Genomic DNA, 9,433 nt, shown 5'->3' with positions numbered 1-9,433 from the left:
CACCCCTTGAGGACCTGACTTCTTTGCTCATCGTTCTCTCTCTTTCTGCTTCTCATTTGGACCTTGGGAGCTCAGTCCAGTGCTCCAATGTGGGTCTCTGTCTCTATCTCCATCCATCGCCAGATGAAGGTTCTATGGTGGTATGCAAGATATTCATCAGAGTGGCTATAGTATAGGGCCATTCAGGCGCCCTCTCCTCAGTTGCTCAAGGAACAAGTTGGGAACATCTCCATGGATGCCTGAGAACCCCTCTAGAGTCTGGTCTCTTGCCAACCCTCAAATGGCTCCCTTAATTAAGATATATACTTCCCTGCTCCCTTACCCACTCCTTCTCCATCCCAACTGTCCCATTCCCCAAGTTCTCTCCATCCTCCCCTTCTCACTTCTCTCTCCCCATCTCTCCTTACCCCCATTCCATCCCCACCCCCAAGCTCTCCATTTTTGCCTGGAAATCTTGTCTACTTCCAATATCCAGGAGGATAACTACATGTTTTTTGGGGGGTTCCCCTTCCTATATAGCTTAGCGATCAGGGAAATGCAAATCAAAACAACATTGAGAAACCATCTTACACCTGTCAGAATGGCTAAAATCAAAAACACCAATGATAGCCTTTGCTGGAGAGGATGTGGTGTAAGGGGAACACTCATTCATTGCTGGTGGGAATGAAAAGTTGTGCAACCACTTTGGAAATCAGTGTGGCGGTTCCTCAGGAAATTCGGGATCAACTTACCCCAGGATCCAGCAATACCACTCCTGGGAATATACCCAAGAAATGCCCTATCATACTACAAAAGCATTTGTTCAACTATGTTTATAGCAGCATTATTTGTAATAGCCAGAACATAGAAACAACCTAAGTGCCCCTCAATGGAAGAATGGATAAAGAAAGTGTAGAATATATATGCATTAGAGTACTGCTCAGCGGGGGAAAAAAAAAAGAAAAAAAAAACAATGACATCTTGAATTTTGCATGCAAATGGATGGAAATAGAGAGCACTATCCTGAGTGAGGTAACCCAGACCTAAGAAGATGAATATGGTAGGTGCTCACTCATTAGTGGATTCTAGCCATAAATGAAGGACATTAATCCTATAATTCATGATTCTATTCTCTATTTTTAAATGATAACTATAGTTAATTTATGAAGGTGTTAGCAGTCAGTATTTGCCTTTCTTCTTTATTCTCTTCTCTATCTTTTCTTTTTTTCTTTTTTGTGGAACTGGGAACTGAACCCATTGCCTCAGGCACATGAGGCAAGTGTTCTACCACTGAGCTACATCCCCAGTCCAGTGTTTGTTTTCCTGTGCCTGAGTTATTTTTCTTAGTCTAATGTCATCTAATTCTCTGCCCTCTTGCTACCCTTTCATATCAGTGCCACATGACAATGCCCACCCCCACCACCATCTGTAACCTCTTATAGCCACTAATTCGTTCCCCACCTCTGTAATTTTGTCAACTCAAGAACGTTAAATGGAATCATACAGCAAGTGACCTTTAGAAATTGTTTCCTTTCCCCACACAGCATGACACTCTTCCAGATTATCTGAGGCATCACATCACATAGCAATATCAGTGCTGGTCCGTGTGCTAAGTGCACATTAGTTTTCATGATGCACTGATCTGCTGTCCAGAGTAGTAGCATTCTGAGTATGCACCAGCTTTGTATGAGAGCTTCAGCAATCCCACATCCTTGCCCTGGGTGTTCTACCTTGTTCTCTACCTGGGCTTTACATGTGCCTTTAAATTCCATTTCCCTAATTTGAATCCTGTTTGCTGTATCCACTGTCATCTGTCTCATTCATTTTCAAAAGGGCAATTCCTGTTTGCTTTAAATATATTCACAGACTTGCAAGTGAGAACACAGAATATCAAGTGATTTCTGTAATAACTTCTTCAGTAATAGGTACACTCAATCACATGTGAATGTTCTTACATGTAGGCTTTTGTGACAAAATTTTGCTGTATAGGAAAAAATATAATGTACTTGCTGTTCTATAATTGATAACCAGTAGCTGAGCTGAAGAGGTGACTGAGTGGTTAAGAGTATTTGCTACTGTTGACAGGGATCCAGGTTCAGTTCTCATCCTCCATATCAGGCAGCTTGCAACCTTACAGCCATCTCTATCTCCAGATCCAGGGGATCCAATGCCTTTTTGTGGCTTCCATCAGCACCTGCATGTAGGTCATGCACACACACACACACACACACACACACCGACACACACACACACCCACGCCCACACACCCACACACACACTGGCTGGAGATATGACTCAGAAGTTAAGAACACATGTTGTTCTTCAGAGGATCCAGGTTCAATTCCTTATACTCACATTGTGGTTCACTACCATCTATAACTCCGATGCCCCTCTGACAACTGCAGGTATGAAGTACACATATGGTTGCACATACATACAAACATGTGGGAAAAACACTCAACACAAATAAAACAAAAAAATCTAATTTTAAAAATAAAGAAACTAACGAATGAATCAAAATAACCACTAGCAAAATTTAAGTGGCACTCCAAACTGCAAAAGTAAATTATACAAACTCAAATAAAGAGAAGGAAAAAAAATGAAACCGATTTTCCAAAAGAATAATTCAAATAACTAAAGTTGAATTGTAAGAAAATATAAAGAAAAAGTTTATTGCAATATTTTGGCCAAAAAAAACTATAGGGAATGATTTGCTATACTCCATATACATAATTTGAAGAATTATTTTTGCAAAGGTTTCATGATTCTTGCCTTTACTTTGTCTAAGGGAAGCTAGAGACTTGACTCAATATGGCAAACAGACTTATTACTGGACCCTAATGCCGATGTGATAGTTAATAAAACTATCTCTTGAAAGTAGCTGGCAATTCTCCAAAATGATGCTTAAATTTAGGTGGAACCACTCATCAAATCATCCATTCAATGCTCAGTAAGCCCCCATTGTACAGCAGTATCAAATATGTGATGTAAAACTCTTGGGGTCCTTGCCATGTTAAAAAAATTAAATGTTTTTATGAGACTTAAAATACAGTAGAGAAAAGCACCAGTTGTGGCGAGGGGCCTCAGGGAGAAAGAATGGTATCTTACAGTCCAGGATAATCAGGTCTAAATTTATAAAGTTATTTTGAATGTTTGCTTGAAAATATTTTAAAATCTTAAATAGAAAAATAAAAAACCAAATAATAAGAGACAGTAAATAGTTGGAATTAACATTTTGCACTCTGTAGTTACAAATTATTTTTTGTTCATTTTGATCCATCAATTTCTCTAGAAGATTGGATATCTTTGGAGCCAATAAAAATACTCTGTGTATCCACTATATCCTGTGAACATTCACATATCTTTATTATTTAATAACAAAATGTATGTCCAGATACTAAGCTGTACTGGGCCTGACTGAATGGCATATTAGAATTCAAGAGGGCACAGACTTGATGTATTTCTCAGACTAAAGGGACCGTGGAAAGACAAAAGTCTTATGTAGGAAAATAGCTCCCTTTCTCCCTCAAGACCTGGATAGAGTTTTCAGGAAGGGTCTGAAAGACCTGCTCTGTATTCAACTCAGGATGGCACAAGGACACAGAGAAAAGATGTGCTTTGGATACAAGATTTCTTGAGTGGTTCCAATTTGAAAGGAGTAAATGAAGTATGCTAAAAGTATCCACCTCTATGAAAATATCTAAAATAGAACTTTCCTTTTGAAAAGCCAGTGAGATGTACTGGAGTTCTTCCAAGGTCACTTTAACCTCTAAGAAATCTATGAGACGTCTTCTGTGAGAACAGGATCTCCTCCCTCCCACACTTACCCTGATCAGGTGATGTCACAGGTTTCAGTGATTCTCTTTTTAAATGTAACAAACAGTGCCATCTACTGACCAACTCATACTACTATCGCAGTAGCTATTCTGGGATGGTAAATTGACCTGTGATAGACCATTTGTCATAGTTTACAGAAGATGAATTCTACATGTGTTTATTGAAGCTACAAGCAGGACAGGTGCTGTTTTGAGTGTCAGGATATTTTTAACAGAGGACAATTTTGAGGTTCAAGAAGATGGACATTTGCCCAAAAATTTAACATGGTATTTTTCAGTGAGTACTATTATGAACTGAATCCACTGAATGGCAGGACGTGTAACACTTTGGAGATGTAAATCAGTCTTCAGAGCTGTCCAGCCTTGGAGGGGAAGCCTGACAGAGATGACAGGTCTGAGGTCCAGTGTAACGGAGCACATTGACAAACTACCGGCAGACATTTGGGGAAAAGGAAAATGCTCGCATGGACTGTCAAGTCAAAGAATAAAAGGGGAAATAAGCTAAGGCTATTTTTTTTTCTCCCCTTGAACAACTCAAGTTTTGAAATATTTCTGGTGGCTGTCTAAGCCCCATTTGTCCTCACATAGGTGTTATCTGTAGCTCCATTTACTGTGTTGAAAGCTGTATGGTGCCAACATTCTGTCACCTATAAATTTGTGGCAGTTAGGCTGAGGTAAGGGCGATGCAGTGGAAATGATCCTAACACTCTGATCAACAAGAATTACATCACATTTGGTTTCTATTTGAGCCCCAAACAGGAGTTGTTTTTGTTTTGTGTTTGTTGTTGTTACAATAGGCCATGCATAAATATCACATTGAACTGTTTAATGGTTGCAGCATTCATGGCATTTTAGTATAAGGTCTATAAGAGGACATAACAAATATCGTTGGGATAAAATAATGGTAAAAGAATATCTTACTTTCTCACTTCAGAGAGAGATCAAGAGAGCATATGGATTTGGGTAGAGGGGAAGGTAGGAAGGACCTGGGAGGAGCTTGGGAGAGGGGGAACCACAATCAGAATATATTGTATGAAAAAAAATATTTTCAACAAAAAGAATATACTATTTTTATCATTTAAGATAGAAATCAGAAAGTTGGTTATTATATGTCCAGATGTTTGTTTCTGTTCTTGTATTGTCTCTTGACACTATATGAAATACATTCCAACATTACAAAGTCTTTATACAATTTAAATTAAAGTCATCTATTAGCTAGATGAATCCTATTAGGGAGTATTTCTGAGAATAATACTCAAGTTGTACAATCTTCATTATCTGTGAGGCACAAAAGAAGATGGAGAAAGCAAGCTTGATGACAGTGTTGCCATGGGAACATATAAGCTCTTTCAGCACACCACTGACACCTTCTGGTTCTCAAACCAAAGGCTTCCAAAGAGTTGGCATCTACAGAAGTAATGATGTCAACTCAATGATCAAAACAAACAATGCGAGCACCAGAGAGGTTTGCTTTCATGGGGACACTCTGGCCTGTGGGTTCTAAGTAACATTGGAACGTATTCTGGGACTGGACAAGGACCTATGCTGAAGGCAGATGGCAAGTCTTCACAGAGATACCTCTTGGTGACAGACCTAAGAGATGCTGCCAACAGCAGCTGGAGCAAGTCATGGACCCACACAGCATGTGGCACCGCACACATAGCCTGGCTCTGGCCCTGTGTGTTGGGGTTTGTGTGGGGTTTCAAAATAATTCACACGCAGCATCTGCCTAGGCTCTTATCTGATGATCCCTTTGCTTTTTAAAACCGGATCAGAAGACTTGGAAAACAAGGCACTCTTCATTTTTCAAATGCAGAATGGGTTCTAGGATCAGTCTGGGATCCATGCTGCTTTGTTTTATGGTTTGTGTTTGTTCGGTTGTTGTTGCTGTTTTTAAATCATTATTGTGAAAAGTCTTAGACTCATTTTGATCATGCTCAGCTATAAATGAAAGAAACTCGGGGCAATACAGCATCAATGTATTTCCTCTTCTTCCTGCTTTCTCTCTCTTTCTGTTGAATGAATGACATCAATACTCAAAGCTTGTATTCACTATAGGACTAACTGATATTTGTAACATTATAAATTGCTTCATTTAAATTTGGAAGTTAATAAACTGACTTTGGATTTTGATTAATTCTAAACTTAAGAGGATGTGTGTTTGTGTGTGTCTGTATGCATATAAGAATAAAGGAGAAGGAATCATACAGACACTTAGGGAAATAATGGTAACAACTAGGGAAGAACATTTATTGCAACAAGGTACAAAGCCCAAGGTGCTTCTTATTGTTGCTGTTATTTTTAAGCACAAATGGGTTGTCAAGGAATTTTTAAAAAATATGAAATTCACTACAGCAAGCCTCTGTTTAACCATAGAGCTTCCCATATAAGTCTTACTTTAAATTCAGCTAATAGCTACCTTAATGTAGATAGACATGTTTTCCCACCATTACATTCAAGGTACACTTTTTTTTTTCTATAAAAAATAAGTGTTTGGGAGCCCTGATCCTACAGTGAAATTCCTGTTGAAGAATGTGCCTATGCCATTTTAGAGAAGTAGTAACATCCATTGTCCATTTCTATAGGTCCCAATTGCTCACAGTTTTAAAACCACATCAACTCAAAGAAATCATATTTTTTCCTATTTTATTCTTGTTACTCCTAAAAGGTGAATTTAAAGTCAAAACTATTGAGAAGCCTGGCTTAACTTTAAGTGTATGAAAATTCTCCAAGAATGAGAGATGTGATTCTAAATATATTCATTTTTCCTTTATGAAATAACTTTCTTACTAGACAGATTTTATGTAATCATCCAAGGTCATAGCTCAAGTTAATGATACTTCCAAAGGCATTCAAAGTAAAGTCTTTTTAAAAAATGACTATTTATTTTACATCCCAGCCAGTTTCCCCTCCCTCCTCTTCTTCCAGTCACTCCCCCACCCCACCTCTGCTCCCTCCCACCCAATCCACTCTTCCTTCATTTCTGTTTAGGAAAGGGCAGGTCTCAAGTGAGCATCAACAAAGCACAGCATACCAAGGTGCTGTGAGACTGAGTACCTCCCATGTATTCAGGCTGGGCAAGTTGACCCCATATAAGGAGTAGTTTGCTGGTACAGTGGTGAGCATACTGCCTTCCTAAGGAAAGTCTTAACTGTACATCAATTTTTAACTACTTAGTTGTCAGATGGGTGAGCCATACACCAGATTCTACCCAGTTAGTTATGTAACAGGTAGAAAAATTCTAAAAACTGTTATCTATCCTTTGTTGGTTTTTTGATTTCTTTAACAAGCACTTGTAGATGGAAGTTTCTGTCCCACATGGTCACTCAGCTTTTCAGTCCCAAAGAAACACACAGAGGCTTGTACTAAGTATAAACCGTTTGGATTACTAGTTCAGGATTATTATTAGCTAGCTCTTACAACTTAAATTAACCCATAATATTATCTATGTTTAACCACATGACTTGGTTCCTTTTCTCAGTAAGGCATTCTTATCTTGCTTTCTCTGTGTCTGGCAGGTGACTGGTTCTCTCTTTCCTCCTCTTAGAATTCTCCTAGCCTGGTTGCTCTGCCTATACTTCCTGCCTATACGTCACTCTTTTTTATTAAACCAATATGAGTGATCAATTTTTATAGTGTACAAGAGCATTATTCCACAGCATTTCCCCATTTTTCTTTTCAAGAGAGTAAATTTTCCTATAGTAATATCTGAAGTCTCCAGGAAGAAAATGGGGTCCCACAACAAAGTTCCCACCTGGTACATATGATGCCATTCAGCTGATAGCACCACTTACAGATTGGCTTTGGACTACAAACCGCTCAAAATATTTTTGAAATGGTTGGCTGAGATGATCCTTCTTAGCAGATTACTCTAGGCAGGACTTGAGACAAGCCCTGCAGTTTCCAATTATGCATAGACTAGACAAAAATGATACATCTTCCTCTCCCAGGACTTGGAAATTAACTCAAATTTTTCTTTTCAGGATCCCCTAAAGATACTGTCACCACCAGACAGCAGAAAGTAAATTTAAGACTAGGATGCCCACATTCCCAAAAGGTGGAATAGGTGGTTTTGTTTATTCAATGAATTATTAACATTTGTCATTGTTTAGGAGGGTTAGTTAAAATTATTATTGATAATTGTCAGGAATAAAAGTAAACAAAGGAAATTATATTCAAAGTTCTTGTTTTGAAAAGAAGAAAAAAGGGAGGATATAGATATGATAAGATAAAAAGATAGATTATTGAGTCTACTTTTAAAAAGCCGCTACTAGTTTTAAATGTTTTACATTGGATTGGGCTTTTGTATATTATATATAAATTTTCTCTATTGATACAAATTTGAGATTAATGTTGTTAGAACATACTGTATATACATTTCTATTCTTTTTCAATGTATTGTACCTATATAGCTCATTTAATAATGTAATGCAAATTTCTTTTGTTATGTAAATTAACCCATTTATTTAGAGGCTGTCTTGAACACTAGCACTTCTACTGGTCTTTCTGTTCCTTCAGTTCTGTTGACAAACTTCACTGTGGTGGCAGATGTAGTGTTGTAGTTTCAGGCTCTGCCAGCCACTGTTTTTGTGAAGGAACCCCAGTGTCAGATGCCAATGGCTCATCTCCTCATCTTGATCTTGCCACAGAAGGAACATGTGTACTTGGCAAGCTGGCTGATATCAATTTTCTTCACAATTTTCCAGAGGGAGGCACCATAGTGGGTCTCATTCCCAACAATCCAGACTTTCTTGGTGCATTTAGCCATGTTGCTAGGAACCTAAACCCAAGCACAAAGAGCATAATGTAAATATCTAGTCCTTGAAAATTATTATTACCAACTGTTTAGGATAATAAGGAAATAAAAGGTTTTAATTAGTTATCTATTATAATTAAACTTGTAGTCACACTAGGTATGTTTTCAAGGTCAAAGATATATTATAGATAGGCAGGTCATCTTCAAACACTTCAGAGAGCTACAGAAAATGGCATTTAAGATGTTTTAATAACATAGGTTCTTTTTTAGGACAATGATACATGTCTGCTCCTAGCAACACCAATCTACTTCAGAGAAGATATTTGGAGTTCACTTTTTTGTGGCAGAAGTAAGCTGCTGGGTAAGAAAATGCACTTTCCTCAACTGCTGACAGTTTGCTGTTCTGATTGGACAAGCAGGACACAAAAGAACGTGACTGCCAAGTATTGTCACGACAAGGAGGGACAACCCTTCAGAATATCTTCTTTCAAAAAAGTCTATTGGATTTGCTAGGCCTGTAGGCTAAAGATAGATGCACCAATGTTGTAGAGGAACATTGAGTGACTGTCCAGGAAGCCAGGTGTTTCAGTCATTTCTTACATTCTTTGGAAGTCACTTGCTTGCACTTCCTGCTTACTCAGTTGATATTATTTCCTTCTTCAGTCTCTGAGGGAGTTGAAGATTAGACAGTTATTTTTATAATTTACAGATGCAGAAATCAGTTATGATAGAAAGTAAATTAGGTATAAGCCTTTGAATTCACTAAGATAGGATATATATGGAGCATTTTCTCTAAATTTGTCAAATGAAAATGGACTAGACTTCTCCAAAGTAACATATCTTTTGACTTATATTTTAAAGT

At 38.0% G+C, this 9,433-nt stretch overlaps 1 pseudogene; it reads right to left on the bottom strand.

Moving 5' to 3' along the window:
• Window positions 1-8,309: 8,309 nt before the first annotated feature.
• LOC119821490 lies at window positions 8,310-8,583 on the bottom strand (annotated as a pseudogene).
• Between the last annotated feature and the right edge of the window lie 850 nt (window positions 8,584-9,433).

Source organism: Arvicola amphibius, chromosome 8, assembly GCF_903992535.2.
Source record: "Arvicola amphibius chromosome 8, mArvAmp1.2, whole genome shotgun sequence".
Taxonomy (NCBI): domain Eukaryota; kingdom Metazoa; phylum Chordata; class Mammalia; order Rodentia; family Cricetidae; genus Arvicola; species Arvicola amphibius.
The sequence above is the reverse complement of the archived record's forward strand: the minus strand, read 5'-3'. Positions and strand labels throughout refer to the sequence as shown.